Source organism: Amphiura filiformis, chromosome 8 (assembly GCF_039555335.1).
Source record: "Amphiura filiformis chromosome 8, Afil_fr2py, whole genome shotgun sequence".
NCBI lineage: Eukaryota > Metazoa > Echinodermata > Ophiuroidea > Amphilepidida > Amphiuridae > Amphiura > Amphiura filiformis.
The window spans coordinates 68,620,904-68,640,315 of NC_092635.1; the positions used below are offsets into that span (position 1 = coordinate 68,620,904).

A 19,412-nucleotide genomic window follows, 5' to 3' on the forward strand; every position below is an offset into this window, starting at 1 on the left:
CATGCATGCACATTACAATTATAGTTCTTACTTCCGGGTTACACACGTGCGTACGGGCCGTGTGCAAAACTCAACACTTCCAGGTTACACACGTGCGTGTCAGATTGGAGAGAGCTAACGGGCCACGTACAAAACTCAACACTTCCGGGTTACACACGTGCGTGTCAGATTGGAGAGAGCTACGGGCCGTATGCAAAACTCACACTGACTTGAACGTAAACACAATATTAAAATGGGGCGATCGAATGATTCGATGGACTGGGACATCAGGGGGAAAAGGTAAATTGAGCTTATAATAATCATGGTCAAATTCAGTATTTTAAATGCATATGGGAGTGTGTTTTTTGTGCTCAGAGCATACATAATTATGGTAATACTTCTGCGTACAAGTACCCTTTCAACATACGGGTGAAATTTACTCACGGTGATGGCAGCCATTGTTTACAATTGGGGAACTGGTAATCGGCGATCGAATCGGCAGATCAAAGAGATAATTGATTGGCTAATCGGCCGATTCAGATAAGGACCTGATCGGTCAGTCTCTAGATATATCTATTCTCCCCTTTTGATTCTGAATTATATTGACATACCAAATTCGCATTATGTCCTTGCACTGCTTGGTTGTAATAAAGGCACTTTGAATATGAAACTTAAAAACACTAAAAAATCCCCCGTCTTGATGACATGACTAGTACCTCTCAAGTTGCATATATAACGATTATGAAATAGCAGTATTCATCTAGTGCATTGTAAAAATAGCTCATCTTAACAAAATTCAAATCTACTGTGCTCCTACATTCCCAGTACCTCCTGGTACGTTCATTGGGACTAAACAGTATTACAAATACGTCAATTTACGTTAATAAATTTTGACAATTTGCTATTTACGCAAAGTGATTACCGACTGTGGTGAATGTGAGCGTGCACAGATTTAATGAAATTTAAGTAGTACGTATCACTATGGACCACAATGGCCTCATCTCAGTGGCATAGTTCAATAACCTCAATTAAACAGTCATAGTGCAAAATTTGACCTTAAGTTGTGGAATATGAGTTTGTGTAACCAAATTGTCGAAGGTCATTCAATGAATGTACAAATGTACTGGGGATAAAGAACTGTGCCCTGATAGATGAGCATATTGGGGATCCTAGTGTGTGTGGTCATCATAGGCTTATATAGTTATAGTATGATGGTGACAGGTTAACTCGGTTTTTGAAAGGTTTTATTGTAGTCTGTTGAGTATAATGTGGAAAATGGATGATGGCCCCCATCCATTAACCCCCCTGAGCACTACCTGCCGATCTAACATTGCCTCTGATTGGTCAATTACATGATATCTTCACTTTAATCACCAATCAGAATGGAGCTTTGCAAATAATTCACCCCTATTTTTTTATGTGGGGAAATTATTCTAACAATGTTGCTGATTGGTCCAATTGATAATGAAAACTTCCTTTTGGCCAATCGGCAGGTACAATATACCCCATTGTTTGCCCCATGCATTTTGGTGTAGACCGTGTGTTGCCCCTTATACTGGATGACTACGGGATCTGTTTCAAAATTCACATTAGCACTGTGAAAAGTAACACACAGTTCTTATTGGAGAGGCTCTAAGAAATTCATATATTGTACCTTTAGCTCAACCTCCAGATGTACGCCGACAAGTGACCAGCATGCAAGAGCGTGAGCGTCAGACCACTGATATGAAGCACCCCACACATCGTCATCATCCCTATATCTTTGTGTTAAAAATTGCCGTGATAGTACAGCGAATCCTCTCGTTTTTTAACAGCTACGCATCACGATTTATTTCTAAGTTAGGCTAAGCATACCATGACTATCATATGAGATACCACAGCGTTTCTATATTCTACACATTATTACGATTTGTGCATGCTCTAGTACCCCATATGATGTTTCTATTACAAGAAAAAATTTGTTTTCAGGCAAAACCAGGGTTTTGTTTCCAGTACACTCACTTTCGAAAAGCAGTACACTAATTAGCGGGGCCTTGCAGCTTGCTGTGGATATCTTTTACTGCATTTTTAATGTAAAAAATTTGAAATCCAATGTAAAAATTGAGATATATTTAATTTTGAGAATGACAATTATACTGTATAGGTATAAAGGAACACGTTTTAAAAATAGCCCATTTAGTTAAGTTCCAGGTGCACGTCCTATAACACAATGCATATATGTAAACTTTCTTTATCTGTGTCAATAATAGAATATTGATTTCAACGGAGTATTGAGCTGTATGGAAAAAAATATTTATAATACAGGGTGTTGACACTGTGCCCCATGTTCAACCAGACTGCTGCACCCAAACACCTTAGATCCAGAGGAAGCTTCCTAAGCAAAGTTCATCCTCTTGGGACAGTCTCCAAGGAAGCGGAAAGACTCACCCGGTGGAAAGAGAGATCTCCCAATTCACCAGCTATGGGACTGCAACCCAGTGAGCAGCTACCACCTGGAGCTGATCCCACATGGCCTGAGTGGCGGTGTCTCAACAGACTAAGATCAGGTGTCGGAAGGTGCAAGGTCGCTTTGCAGAAATGGGGCTACCTACCAGAAGGACAAATCACTACCTGTGAGTGTGGAACGGTTCCACGGACTATGGAACACCTGTTGGTCTGTCCACAGATGGGGCAACATTGCACACATGAGGACCTGCGTCAGCTATTGGCTCTGGCGCATTTGACATGCTAAGAAGAAGAAGCTCAACCTTCTCAAGTCTTCCTGTGTGTCACAATATGAAACCATGGGTGGAGAAAAAACTTTTTCTCTTCATCTTCTTTCTTCCACAAATGGGGTTAAGGCCAAATAAAAAAGTTTGTCTCAGCAAAGCAGCCAAAAAACATCCCAAAAGATAATACAGAGGGTAGTGCATCTTTTTCATTTAAAAAAAAGAACTAAGCTCAAATCGCATAGTTATTTTTCCACTTTTTTCCAAGATAATCTTAGTTGTTGTTGCCTATAGGCAAAATATCTAATTCTCGATCATGAGAGCCAACTTGGGTACGCACAGGCATTTGCATCAAGCGTACTACGCAAAGACCGGCACTTACGGCGCAAACACAGCTTTTGAGAATTGACCAATCACACGGTTGTTGCTAGGCAAGGTCAAGGTTCGGTCATGTAGTTCACGCGATCGTGTTATTCTATGAAAAGTATGCTGATCAGAAGGTACATCCTCTCATAATCAAGAATTAGCTATTTTGCCTATAGTACGTACGCCTTTAGGATATTTACAAGGTTACACAGATAATTTAAGAGTAGAGATATGTAAGGGATCTGGAATGAGTGTTTTGAGTGTTTACGACAGTATTTTTTGTGGGACATGAGAGCACATCAGACATATCGAATTGCATTCTGAATCTGAAGAATGTCATTCTGATATCAAATAATTTTCATTTTTGAAATTCACAATATAATACAAATTTTATGACAAATTATTAAAATTTGATATTTTTCACATTTTTTATATCTAATGATATATAATAGCTGGGAGGAAAAGCCAACGATCAATTGAAAATTTTTACCTTTCATATTGAAGATATGGATTTTTTTTCCCCAAAAGACCTAATTTTTTTTGGAAAAAAAAAAAAAAAAATCCATATCTTCAATACGAAAGGTCAAAATTTTCAAATGATCGTCGGCTTTTTATCCCACTTACATACACTTTAAGTACAAATCATCAGATTTATAACTTTACTTCGAGTACTGTTAAATATCAAAAATATGAATTTTTAATCATTTGCCATAAAATGTGTATTACATTTCAATTTCAAAAATCAAAATTATTTGATATCAGAAGGACATTCTTCGTATTCAGAATGCAATTCGATATGTCTGATGTGCTCTAATGTCCCACAATAAATACTGTCCAAACGCTCATACCCCATCCCTTAACTATATCTATAGACCATAAAAGAAATCACATCAACCTATTCATACTTGAAATGTTGTATAATAATTGTGAATTTAATTTGAAAACCAATAAATATTAATTTGATTGCATGGCTATAATAGTAATTCTAATCATAGTTTTCCATTGTGCAGTAGTCATCAAGGTCAGTCACAATCTGGAAGAAAGGCTCATGAATTTGAACTTTTGCTGCGATATTTTGCTGGTACTGCCTGGGTATGTTATGCAAGTCACCTATACTACAATCAGTTCGCAATAAGCAAGAATTCATCGTTTTTTCATTTAAGTCCCAATGAACGTGTGTAATTCACAACAGCACGCTTCAGTCATGCGATTTTGCAAGCATAGTCTGCGTAGGTGCTGAGAGCTCCGCTGTGTGCATGTGTAATGATGTCATTCTATATATAAGGAATCCTGCCTATTAGTAGCTGATCATTCATAGTATACATTAGAATTGCATTTATCAATCTGATGAACTTTTTCAAGACTTTGACCCTGTTTACACCAATATGTAGATTTGCATTTCAATGTTGATGTCAAATTTGATTGCGACAGATTACCATATATTCATTTGATACAGTGACCCTTTACGTGATCACTAAATTGAAATAGTCTTCAAAAGAAATTTACAACTTCAATTTGTTTATTCAGGGGACAGTCCAGCATGCATGAAACATGATTTAATATGACTGACTGTTTATACTAACAAAATAGGCAACTCCATAGTGATATTGTTAAATAATTCAATTTGATTAAATGATGCACCAGTCCAAAACTATATTTTCGAAAGTGACTTTTGAAAGATTTGCACTTATTTTACACTTGGCACGACATTTAACAATTTTCGATATTTGACACTTACGTTAGAGGGGGGGGGTAGCCTTCTAACAAAAGGACTTTCGTTTATAGGGCTTCATCAAACTTTTGGGTTGTTTCCTAACATAAATAATCCATTCACCACTCTTTAAGGGTATGCTAAGTTTTTGCATACAGTACGGAGGGCCGGGAAGATTTACTTTATCATGATAAAAAATATTTAAAGAAATCAAAGACGTTGAAATTGTAGTGTAATGAATGAATGCCTTTCGGCCATCTCCTCCATGATTCGTTGATGGTATTTTGATGTAATGATATTTTAGTGCGTATTTTGTAATTTTCATGTGAATTGTGGAAATAAATGAATAAATGAATGAATGAATGAATGAAGTAATTTTAAACAATTGACCTTTTTTGTGATCCATAAAAAATAAACTCTTTACAATGTATATCAATTCTAAATTTAGCCTAAGTACGTCATAAATGATTCAAAAACATGTACCATGGCCTTTTTTCAAATGTGTGCCTCCTAAAAAACTACGCTGACTGATTGCTTTCTCCTTTTTTATATCGTGCTACAAACAGATCAAAGAAATAATGTCGCCATTTATCAGAACCAAATGCAGTACCAATTAAATTTTAGAAGTAATGATACATTTGAAGTAAATTTCAGTGAAATAATTAATCGGTTTGTGCATAAAAATGAACTATGAAAACTGAACCCTGCATAATCTTAAATTTTGTCTGTTGTTGGAAAACTCCATTTTCTGTTTTCTACTTGGAGTTCCGTTAAATTTCTCAGTTTTAAGTAAAACGAGGAGCTACGGTCTCTAAAATAAACCAAACAAATCATAAATTGTTGTCAACAACTTTAATTGAGGATGACTCCACCTTACTAGCAATATAAACACTGAGGACTTGCATTTAATCCTCTGTCATGATCAGAAACGGGCTGAAAATAAATTTGGCTATTCCATACCGAATCCACAACACACTCCCCCTGTGAAAAATTTAGTGAAGTCATCCACAGAGGGAGTGTATGTTTCAAATAGAATAGACAATTGGGTAACTTCCATTTGAAATACTCACTCCCAGTTGTGGAAGATATATATGTAAAACCATATACGCTTACAGGGGAGTATGGGTTTATAAATTCCACAATCTTCCACAGGGAGTCAGATTTCAAATGGAACAGCCCACTGCGACTTCTACCTTGCGTAAACAGGGTCAATTGATTTCCGAGAAGTAATATGCTATGAAAACAAACATCATCATCATTAACCATCTTTTCTATTACAATATTTTGATATGTGCATTACCATCTTGAGCGGTGGCTCCATCTTGGTTAGAATGGATAATGGTGTTACCGGCATTACTGCATATAACGAGTGTGGGATTTGGCGCATCTGCTAGATGGGCAACCACACTGGGACTGGTTTGAAATCAGGTCAGATCAGAGACCAAAATAGCCCTATAGTCACCTCTAGAGATGTAAGTCTAAGGCAGTTTGCCTTGGGTGCCCCATTCCTGTCACCTTTAGCATCCCTGCAAAATGTGTTTACACTTTGGACACATTCTTCGGGACATTATTTCGCATTTTAATAGCTGAAATGCCGTGAAGATGGGCGCCCTCAAAAACCAAACTTTGGAGCCTGTGTGATGGCATAGTAATTTATACCATCAACCAGCATCCTGTGATACAGACTATATCAAAATGATTTTAATCATTTTGATATAAGATTTATATAAGATATAAGATATATGATTTTGATAAAAGCGCTTGCTCCTTCCAATTGCAACATTGGATCCTCTTCAAATGACCATAATTTATTGACTTTAATTAGTCTACAAAGTAGGCGCATCTTACGTTGCATTTTGATGCCGCCATCTTGTCCATCACAGAGAACTGATGGGTAAACAATCATTTTAACACAAGATTATATGGTTGCAATCTACAATCTACCAACTACTGTTGCTGCATGTAAACATGCAAGCCTTTGCAAGGTACAGTAAATGCAAGTTGTGTAATAGCACCTGGTTGGCACATGTCTGCAACAGCTTGATAAACTATTATAGAAGTGTAGTCAACCACAGATATTGGAATACAGAACTGTGTATGAAAGGTGCACATCCACTGTATGTCACAACAATAACAACAACAACAAAAAATCGTGGGACAACCATCAAAATTTGTGACTTTTCACAAATTTTAAGTTACTCTTTCTTTTTTCAAACTAATAATACTGACTAATAAGTAGATACGCTTTCTCGACGGAAACTCATAATATGATATATATTACTATGAGTATGCTGTCAGTTATAACAGTACCAGTGCAGCCAATCCCTGTGTGAGTGGTCGAGCTTTTTGTCAGACCTGTCTCCGACTTTATCAGGATGATGTGTGAGGGATTCAGGTTTCAGATACAAATCTGATGAAAGCTCGACCACTCACACATCATCATCCTGGTACAGTTTGAGAGACACTTCTGTCTCATACATCATCATCCTGGTAAAGTCCGGGACACGTCTGACGAAATCTTCTTGACCACTCATCACACAGGGACCGGCTGTACTGGTGCTGGGATAATCAATTATGTACTTATATATACAAGTACTATAATTTTAATATTATGACTACTTTCTGATGTTTATTGACCTAATTAGAGCTCAGATGCTTGTCATTTCAAGGGGGCGCTTAAGATCTTCTTGGTTAAGAAAGTCAAAGAAGACATTCTCTTTGTAAAAATAGACAAGGCGGTTTTCAAACCACAAGTCTCACCTGCTTTCGCGACTGCCTGCTTTTGCGCTGACCTTGGGCAACAGAATCCCGGATGACTCGAAATGATCCCAAAATGATCTTGACATTTGTAGGCTCGCTTCGGTGGTTGTTCCCACCAAATTTCATGAACCAGAATGGATCCCCAGTTACAGCTCCAAATGAACAAACACACACACTGGTAATGGAAAACTACTCGTATTGGACACTTCTACTCGTTTTCAAAACCTCCTAACAATGAGGAATTAACCATTGTTCCTCCTTTGTTATGTTACCCAATCCACTTTAATACGAGTAGCAAAAACGAGCATCGCCACTTGAAAAACGAGCATCGCCACTTGAGAAACGAGCAGCAAAAACAAGTAGCAAATCAGCAAAAAGCACCCAATGCACAGCTTGGGTGTATTGGTTATTTTGGGAGCTCCAAACCCACTTGAGCGAGATAAGTACCATTACATACTTCAGCGTCGCCGAGTGATAAAAGGTTCGATCGATCGTAGCAAATTGTTGGATGTCAAATCAGTAATATAAATAACCTAATTTTATCAACATTACTTTTAGCATGACCATCTTCTTGTCTCTAGAGTTTGCCGTTTAATATTTCTGTCACTGATTGCAACACAACAGCAACATCGTGTTGATCACCAAGTTAAAATATAAATCACTCAAAATTTACATTATACTTGGAATAGGCCTCACGAGCTCATAACGTATTTTTTATTCATACTTTTTTTTTGAACTACTAAGTAGAAAATCATGTGTCAATTAAAATTAGATTGCTTGCGTCTTTAATTAATAATATTTGTTTGGCTGGCGATAAATTGTGTTGTCCCGCTCTGCCATGGATCCGAGTAGGCCTACTAATTAATAACCAATGGATCAAGAATATCTATAAATGAGAACTAAGATCATGACAAAGTCTTTTATATCCGTTGTTTTGAAAGTTTATAAATCGGCACGGACGTGACGCAACGTGAAAAAACCAACCTGCGTATGTAGTTTTATATGCCTACCGTATTTTTGGCTTGTAACTTCTTTCATCTCGGTTTCATCTCAATTTATATTCCTTGTAAGTTCATGAGTTGTATTGTTTGACGGACGTGTTCTGCTCCTTTCCAATTTTTTAGAACCAAAGCACTGCACATAATTAATAAATCACGTACTTAAGTCCGGATCCAAGTGCAAGCCCATAAGTTATGAAGGCCGGGACAGTCCGGGATGATAACCCACACCGCACCGAGACCCACCGGCCACCCAGCCCGGCAGTTCCCGGCCGGTGAAATAACCAAATTTATGCAACATGCCGAGCATTTGTGAATTTAAAGTTGAAAGTCGATAAACCACCAACAAAATTGAACTGAGTCCTGAATTGAAAGAGTCGATCCTGCAGTATCGGGCAGTAGGCCTACTCGTAGTCGTACTCCGTCGTCCACGAATCTGAAGAAAGCCCGGCCACAAGCACCAACGTGATCTTCATCTCCGGTCTTCATCTTGTTTTTACTGATATGATAATGCAAATGGACCGGACTCGTGAATGTCTCTCGGGAATGTCCATTAAGCAATTTAAAATTAGGCCAGCGCCGCCGGATCAGTTGACTCGATTTCAGCCCAACTGAACATGCTGAATTTATCATTTTCATTGCGATACATTTGATTTGTTTATATTGAAAGTTGAATTCCCTCATCCATGTGTATTAACTGACTTTGATGAGCCGAACCTCATTGATGTTATTTCTGGGAAGCGGTCGTGACCACCCTAGTTATTTAAATGAGGGTATCCATATCATGCCCAGGGAACACATGGTATATGGTACCTATTTTTAGAACCACATTTCGTCGGAGAGTACATGATTTACCGCGTGCACATAAAATGTAAACAAACGTGTAATTTGGGGAAATTATATTTTCAATTTCATCAGAATCTGTATAATTATGTGCTTGTAATTTTACGAACTTGTTTAACTGATTTTCAATTTTTTTAAATCAAACCATTACAATAGTCTGTATTTAATTTACACCAATACTGAGACAATATCAGGGGTGGTGCAATAATTATGTGTACACCGGAGGGGGGTGAATTATAGGGGGGGCAAAGATTTTTGGCAGGCCAGAAGGGGGGGCAAGCATTTTTGGCAGGTCAAAAGGGGGGGTCAAGCGATTTTTGGCAGGTCGAAAGGGGGGGCAAGCAATTTTTGGCACAGATATTTTGGGTACCGTTTCTACATTACGCCCTAAAAAGCACAGGAAAACGTTAGGAACACATTCAAATATGCAAAATTTCCTGCTCGCTGCGCTCGCATATGATAAGACAATTTAAGGTTTTAAATTTGGGTTCCACAAAATCTTGCATGTGTAAGGGGGGGGCAAAGATTTTTTGGCACGTCCAAAAGGGGGGGCAAAGGGTTTTTTGCACGTCGAAAGGGGGGGGGAAAGGTTTTTTGGCACGGCCCAAGGGGGGGGGTGCCAGCGCTCTTTGGGAGACCATTTTGAGAATTCACCCCAGGAGTACACATAATTATTGCACCACCCCTAATAATGAATATAAATAAAAATCATGCGCTAAAAGGATCTGTAGGAAACCTGGAAGAAACATCAAATAGAACACCCTAATAAAATCTCCGACTCCCAAGTCATTATTTATTGTTTCTATTTATAGGTTTTTAGGTGGCGACAGATGATTGCGACAACATGGGAAAATCCCTAGTTAGTACCATAGCTGCAGAGTGCATGTACATACCAATTGATGATTTTTTTTTAGTTTTTGAGGAGTGTTTTTTTTTATACTAGACTAAATGGCGCCTACACAGGTGTGCGTGTGTGCGGTCACAATTTTTGGTCCATGCTCTGATCCAAACATTATAAGGGACGCACCATTTGATACTGGGGGTAGGAAGTGGGGGGTAGGAAGTTGGGGTCGGGGAATTTTTTTTTAAATTTCATGCATTTATACACAGTTAGGTGGGGAAGTTTTTTGGGTTTTTTAGTGTTGGTGGGGAAAGTTTTTTTTTTTTTGCTCATGCAGTGAAGTTTTTTTTGAAAAACTTCCTACCCCCACCCTGAGAATCTAATGGTGCGTCCCTAAATAGACCACAGACCTTGTATTAAAATGCGCGAGTGGCGGCACGGGAATTTTTAGTGGGGGGGGGAAGGGGTGCTTTTTCGAGGTGAGCATGGTGAGGGTGCAGGGCCCATGTGCATGTTTACCGGCTGGGGGGGGGCAGAGTTAATGCAGGGCGGTGGTGGGTCCGACTGGGTCGGTAAATGTGGAATGTTTTCTGCAATGATTTATGGTTAAAGGGGGTGGGTGGGTGCCCCATGGGCGCCGACTCTTCCCCGAGAGCGTTAAAAAAAAAACCACGATGGGTGGGTGTAGTTCTGTCCTGGCAAGAAGGTTATGTTCAGTAAATCATCTGACCTCGGGCCCCCTCCCAGGGGTCATCTGAGGTCAAATTACTAAAACTGTCATATGGGCATGAAACTTCAGAGGTACAGTCAACATTTAGAGCTAAAATTTTGGAAGATCATTTTTGGGGTCATCCGAGGTCACTCAGGGGTCATCTGAGGTCAAACTACTAAAACCTGTCATATGTGCATGAAACTTGGTGGGTACAGACAACATTTAGAGCCAAAATTTTGCAAGATCATTTTGGGGTCATTTGAGGTCACCCATGGGTCATCTGAGGTCAAATTAGTAAAAACTGTTGTATTGGCATGAAACTTGGTGGGTACAGTCAACATTTAGAGCCAAATTTTTGGAAGGTCATTTTGGGGTCACCAGGGTTATCTGAGGTCAAATTAGTAAAAACTATCATATGGGCATGACACTTGGTGGCTTCAGTTACCATCAGCCAAGTAATCGCGTCCAGCCGAGATCCGCCAAATATGGGTAACCGCCTAGTAATATTATATTTCAATGTTTTGGGTTTTTTGTTTCATTTTATGCCAAGGGGGAGTAGATTTTGTTTGGGGTCAGCAGGTCCCCCCACGTTCATCCCATTCTATACACGTACAACAAAAAGTACAAGCACATAATTATAAAATTCTTAGATCATGCTTGTATTAAGCACATAATTTGGAAACGAGACTTCAAGTTTTGCGCTCATGCATAATACCATGTAGGCCTATTTTCATTCAGTCATTACGGGATCAAAAATTCTAATAAAAAAATGGATAGTACAAAATTAGAGCGTCCATCCGACCCACACTTACACACGAACACCCTCCCCAGCACCCCCCACACACACCCCCCCCCCCACCCTACACTCAAGCACCTAAAACATTATTGAGCGCAGAATTGAAACGAGACTTTAGCGCTCATGCATAAACCGGGTGATTTTATTTGATCATTATAGGATCAGAAACAAATGAGTAGGAATTCATTTAAAATTGAATAGCACGATATTAGAGTGCACACCCGACCCACACACCCCAGCAGACACACACCCAAATACACCCCAGCATTATGACAAAACATAATTGAGCGCAGAATTCGGAAAAGAGAATTTTGCGCTCATGCATAAAGAAACTGGGCGATTTTCATTCGGTCATTACGGGATCAGAAACAAATGAGTAGGAATTAATTTTAAATTGAATGGTATACGAAATTACAGTGTAGGCCTATACCCGACCCCAAACCCCATCATACACACGCCCAAATACACCTAAGCATTATGACAAAACATTTAATATTGAGCGCACAATTCGGAAATGAGACTTTTGCGCTCATGCATGAAACCGGGTGATTGTCATTCGATCAACAGAAACAAAATGAGTAGGGTTTCAATTAAAAGAGAATAGTGCGATATTAGAGTGTAGGCCTACACTCGACCCATACACACCAGCTGACACACACCTAAATACACCCCAGCACATGATAAACATTAATGAGCGCAGAATTCGGGAACAAGACTTTTGCGCTCATGCATGAAACCGGTGATTTTCATTCAGTCATTACGCCGTATCGTCCGGGATCAAAAACAAATGAGTAGGGAGAACCTACAAAGTACATCCGTCGGTCTCCGACCCACACAAACACACACCCTACACTCACCTAAATACCCCCAAGCTCATGTGATTTATAGGTTAATAATTTTAGATGCAATGACACAAACACAAATTCGGATTTAGGTGCATAAAACTAACATTTTACATTTCCGGCTCAATTCTTTGAATTGGTTCGTGAAGGTGTGTGTGTCATGTAGGGGGGGTAATGCAGAGTTACGGGGGGGGCAAGGTGAAACCCTACATACCACCAAGACTATATAACATAAAACATAGCATGAGTAGGCCTAAGCAGGTGATAAAACATTATTGAGCGCAGAATTCGGTAACACAATTTTTGCGCTCATGCATAAAACCAGTTGATTTTTTCATTCGGTCATTACGGGATCAGAAACAAAATGAGTATAGGAATTCATTTAGGTGGAGACAACGATTTTTGGCAGGCGAAGGTGGGGAATACCGTGGAAGTAAGAGTTCCATGGGTACTAGTCCCGGTGCGTTATTTCTTTCTGCAACCATAATGGGCATAATGCGATAACACATAGTACATACATGTAATTAATAGGCCTATGAGGCTAGATATAACACGAGTTTATTACCATTATTATTTCCTCTTACTTAATAAAATAAAAGAAATCGATAGAATTAAAATTCTATAACGGTTTACCTGGGGTTCGAACCCACAACCTTTGTATCCATAGTCTAATGCCTACACGACTGTGCTATGATTCGTTGTGCCAGAAAGGTGTTTGTTTATGATACTTATTGATTACGGAATAAACTGCATACACACAATATACTATTACTAGTATAATAAATACGAATATAATCCTAACCCTAACCCTAATCCCTAACCCTAACCCTTACCCTAACCCTAACCCTAACCCTAACCCTAACCCTAACCCTAACCCTAACCCTAACCCTAACCATAAGACCCTAACCCTGACAATAATGAACCTTGCCTCGGACTATGCGGTTAGTGATATATTGCGGCCCATTATGGTTGCAGAAAGAAATTACGCGTCCCGGGTATAGATACTTGTCTAGTCTCAGTCCACATCATATGCATCATCACTCATCACGGGAACACGTACATGTGCCGTTTGAATCACGAGGCCATCAAACTTCGGTTTCATTTTCCGCCAGACTGTACCCACCAAGTTTCATGCCCATCCAACAGTTTATACTAAAATTGACCTCGGATGACCCCTGGTGACCCGGAAATGACCTTCCAAAAATTTGGCTCTAAAATGTTGAATGTAGGGGCCTACACCCACCAAGTTTCAAGCCCATATGACAGTATTTACTAATTTGACCTCAGCTGACCCCTGGATGACCTTGGACGACCTTCCAAAAATTTGGCTCTAAATTTGACTGTACCCACCAAGTTTCAAGCCCATATGACAGTATTTACTAAGTTGACCTCAGATGACCCCTGGATGACCTTGGAGGACTCTGAAATGACCTTCCAAAAATTTGGCTCTAAATATTGACTACCCACCAAGTTTCATGCCCATACAACAGTTTTTAGTTATTTGACCTCAGATGACCCCAAAATGACCTTCAAAAAATTTGGCTCTAAATGTTGTCTGTACCCACCAAGTTCCATGCCCATACGACAATTTAAAGTTATTTGACCTCAGATAAACCCAAGGTGACCCCGGATGACCCCAAAATGACCTTCAAATATTTGGCTCCAAATGTTCGCTGTACCCCTCAAATTTTATGCCAATATATACGAAGTTTTAAGTTATTTGACCTCAGATGACCCCTGGGTGACCCCGGATGACCCCAAAATGACCTTCAAAAATTTGCCTCTAAATGTTGACTGTACCCACCAAGTTTCATATACCCATACGACAGTTTTTGCTCATTTGACCTTAGATGACCCCTAGATAACTTTGGGTGACCTTGACCCACTAACCAATACAAACTTGTTCTGTATTGGGTAAAGATGCACCCACCCACCAAGTTTGAGGAACGTGCGACCCCTAGTCTCCGAGAAAATAGGTGCACCGACAGACTCACAGACCGTGAGAGTCACAGACAGCCTGACTACCAGTATTAATCATATAAATTATTGATCACGTGACCCACGCTTCTCAGGGTGGGGGTAGGAAGTTTTTGAAAAAACCTCACCCACAACATGAGCAAAAAAAAACTTTCCCCACCAAAACACTAAAAAAAAAAAAAAAAGTATTTTCCCCACCTATGCATGGAATTAAAAAAAATTCTTTCCCTGACCCCAACTTCCAACCCCCCCAGTATCAAATGGTGCGTCCCATCTTGAAAGATTCGTAGATATGATAATTAGCAAAAAATTTATTATTACAAACAGCCTGGGACAAATTATCAATTGTTTACAACTTCAAAACTTCGCGTATATCGTATCTCTTCCGATGATTTATGAAGACAAGCAAGCACACACGTGTTATGGTATTATCCCGTCTTAACTGTGAGTTACCATGGTGACGGTGGATGGACCTGGTACAATGGAATGCGGCGCAGCACATATACCCTAGACGGCGACCCTGTGTATTCTACAAAACCCTGGATTTGCATCTGGAGCCGTGGGAATGTTTTGAATTGTGCGCAGCGACAGCAGGTGCGTTTCAAATGAGGACGGACGACTGGTGAAATGTTTTGAATGATTTGGTTGATACGGGATCTTCTCCAAGGAATCTTTGATCTTCTCTTCCATCAACCCTTTTTCTTGTGCCTTTCTTAATCACTCTCTCTCACACACACATACCTGGAATAAATAAATAAGGAAGTATCAAAATAGGAATGAACAGCTCTTCAGGAAAATGAAAATCGTGAATACATCCCAGGATTTTATCGCCTCAAAGAAGAAGACGGAAAGGCATTCGATGTCGGGCCATTTCTATTTAATGGAACATCTATGGACATTATTTCTGGAATATATAATTGCAGCTTTTATATTTTCGATGATAGGATTTTATCGCCTCAAAGAAGAAGACGGAAAGGCATTCGATGTCAGGCCATTTCTATTTAATGGAACATGGACATTATTTCTGGAATATATAATTGCAGCTTTTATATTTTCGATGATAGATTTAATATAGGCCTAAAGGTAAGATATTTAAGCCAAAAAAGGCCGGGTCCTCAAGCTCCCACAGACGCACGGGCCACGCCGGGGCCACGGCACTTGTCGACTCGGCAAGAAACATCAATGGTGCCCGGTAATGGTGATGATGATTTTGTGGTGAAGAACGAGAACGTGAAGAAAAAGCTTCATAAGTAGCCCGAAACTCACGACCTTCTCTTTCCTATCCTCACATGAAGACTGTTGAGTGTTTCGGGCTATCGACGTTGTTTTTACATGTAGATAATCTGAGTGATACCGGCGATGGGCGGAGCTCGGGAAGTCATTTGGTTTGGTTTCATGCTTCTTTGTTTCTCTCTTCAACTCTGGTAGCAGAATAATCTGGGTATGACCCAGAGCACAGCAGAGAAATCCTACTTTCTACGGTGACATTTTGTAACGAACCGAAGGGAATAAATTTAAGCCCAATGATCTAGGGCCTAGGCCTACTGTATATTTTCATCATGTTCTTCCATCGATACATGTTATTTATTTTTCGGTGGTTCTTCATATCTATTTCTTTTTTACAATTAGATATTGAGTAATGATATGATGATACACACCCAGGATACGATCTTTCTCAACTTTCCTGGATAGGGCCTACACACATTTGCACAAATTGCTCTATTACAATACATCTTTATGAAAAATACATTAGAAACTAAATGAATACAAATGTAATTTTAAACATGTAACTAGTACGCCCTATAATACATAACATTTTAATCATGCCCGGTATGAAATTTCGCATACGACCGGTTTAGACCATGTTTCAGAATTTTTGTGAATAATCAGCACGTTGTTTTATACTTGAACACGGTCAAGAAAGGAGTTTTAAACGACTGTATTTGATTGGATTGGTGAAGTACCTCTCTCAAATGTGTTTGTACTTATCAAGTGCTCGACAAAGAAGAGCAAATTGGATAATAGGCTTTTTATGTCGCGCAACAACCCGCTCATAAATGATAAATCGCTGGGCAGTCGTGGCTGAGTAGAATAACTTTCGACGGTATTTTAATTTATGTCTTACGGATTTTTATCAATTGATAAATCCTCTTGTACTTGCGGTGATTTGTATGTTTATGTTTGCTTTTTCTATAAAAACAAAATGACCAAAAACAAACGTTTAGTACTTTGTATAAACCGTGGACAAAGGCTCAAGACTAGAAGAAGACAAGGAAACTTGCCGTTATTAACATGAATAAATATGCGCGACAGGTTTATGTTCTTCAATCATGCATGTGTGATCCATCGGTAAACTTTTTTTTGATAAAAAAAATGCTGATCCTGCATGACCTGACATCGCGAATTTACATCATTAGATGATCCTGACATCACGATTTATAATAATATTAAAATATGATAAACGCGAATTGTAGCCTACTGTTAAATTTTTATCTCGATGGTTTGATGCTATAAATAAATAAACAAAGTACCGGCTGTCGCGTGCCGGTCTCGATCGCGAGGGTGTTGAATACTGCATTCATTGTGGATGGTCTTGACTGTCGACTGCATTGGGTGGAAATCATATCGATTAGGGTGCTCTGTACTACTCAGTATTTGCTACTCGTTTCTTTTGCCATCACAATGGTTTATGGCCCATTGTTAGCTAGAGATTGAATACGAGTAGATTTGTCCAAAACGAGTACTTATGGTTTCACAGTGACACACACAGACAGAAAAGTGGTTACTAAGTCTCATTCTGAACATAGTTCAGGCGAGACAAAAAGGAACTGCAGAACAATGTCATGTGATCTTACTTTCTATGATCTTCAACATTTGGAACTTAATTTCATGCTAAAAATGTACTGAAAGGGGACACTTAGTAAGCGTGAATTAAGTCCATAGGGGAGCTATTACATGCATGCATGGATACATGAATATTCCAAAGAGCAACAGAGGTATATTAGTGGCTGCCATTTACAGTGCTCAGAAAAGGCAATTAGAAGTCTGCCCCAGTTATTTTATTCAACAATGTAAAATGTCAAAGAGGTTGGAATTGATAATTTGGTTCAATTGAAACTCAAACTTCAAAAATAGTGTGAAAAAATGTTTCAATATTTATAGCAAGGTAAAGACGCATCACTTAATGCTCGAACTGGATGTGAAATTCAGACGATGCATTATATAAAAATTGCCTTTTTCTATTACAGATGACATTAATATGCCTATAAATAGCCACTGAAGAAGCACAAAGCCAGACTCTGGAACTGTCTACGTGCCAAACTCAAGTCGAGAATAATTGGAATCCAACTCCAGGTATTTTACGCATTACCTAACTAGGAATACTTTCAATCACTTTATAAGACTTGTGGGCTTAACCAAGCAAAGCTGTATTCAGAATGGGATTTTCCAATTGAAATCCATACACCACCTCAGTCCACCTGTGGAAGACATGACCTTATTCTTCCACATAGGAGATACAGATTTCAAATGGAGTCACCCTTTCAGGTAACCCAATTTGAAGATTAAGGCCATGTTTGTCTCTCAAAGTCAGCATATGAGGTAAAAGCACCCAAATTCCAAGTCAAAATTGTTGCAACGCTTTTACACTATCCCAACCCAATCCCCCCAGGGCCATAGTCAGCTTTCGTGGTCAGGGAAAAAATAAAATTTCGGGGGAATAGACAAAAAAAAATGCAGTTGCATCATACAATACATACCTGTTTTGTTTTTAGAGAGACTTCTAGTTTCCAAAAAAGGCTATATTGGGACGATGTGCGCATGTAGTGCGCAATTTTTTTTGTATTTTACAATATTTCGCCCATTATCGAGATGATAAGGGCTTTATTGTTATAATGTGCGCGTGCAGTGCACAAAAATTTTGTATTTTACACTTTTTTGGCCCACGTTCAGGGTGAATTTTGGTGGAAAAGTTTCTTTTCCTTTGCCCTCCAGATTTTCTCTTTCATTTTTTTTTGTCAGAGGGGCATTTTTTTCGCAGGGTCTACATCAAACTGCCCGAGATTTTTGATTGGTGTTTTTGTCATGAGATGGTAATAAGTGGATCCTGGTTTCCCTACTGGAAGTCCGTTTGACCAAAATTCCTTCCCACAACGTAACAGGCGTATTACATAACAATAGATACAGCTTGGAAATTAATACCGTCTCCTTTGTTAGGCAATACTGTATAAGTGGTAATTTTCGCGTACAGTTATTTTCACGATTTGGAGTGAGAGACACATTTTCGCGAAAGTTATTTTCGCGATTGCCCAGTCCTTCCCTATACTTGTAATACATTATTGCATACATTCGCGAGGTGTTATTTTCGCGGTTGGAGCTCTAATCGCGAAATTCGCGAAAATAAAAACCTCGCGAAAATTACCACTTATACAGTACTCTTATTGTATTGTGGAAAGAAATTTTGGTCAAACTGACTTATGGTACATGTAGGGAAACCCAGGATCCACATATTGGTAAGGATATTTGTTTCAAAGTTGGCTTCCAGGTGTACTAGCTGTAACAGGAAATGCAGTATATCTTTCCTTTTCAAACTTTGGAACAACTTCCTTGCTGCCTGCCAATTACTATCGTATCACCAAAACACAATGCTAATCTCTGCACAGTCTTATAAAGGACTGGTTGCAACTAACTAAATACTGCTGGTGAGCCCAGAATTTGTTATTCCTTTGAAAAGACTACAGGATGACTCAAAATATTGGTTTTGAGGTTTTTTCGAGCAAGAATGTCCCATCTGCAATAGCTGCCAGGTGTCACATTTTCAGATTGTGTACAACATAGAATCTAGAAACTGTCAGATGTCTAAAGGGCAGCTATTGTAGAT

General features: G+C 39.1%; 1 protein-coding gene across 1 annotated transcript in view; it reads right to left on the reverse strand.

Moving 5' to 3' along the window:
* Window positions 1–19,412, reverse strand: part of LOC140159387 (phosphatidylinositol 5-phosphate 4-kinase type-2 alpha-like) — a 134,395-nt gene that overhangs the window by 62,495 nt on the left and 52,488 nt on the right.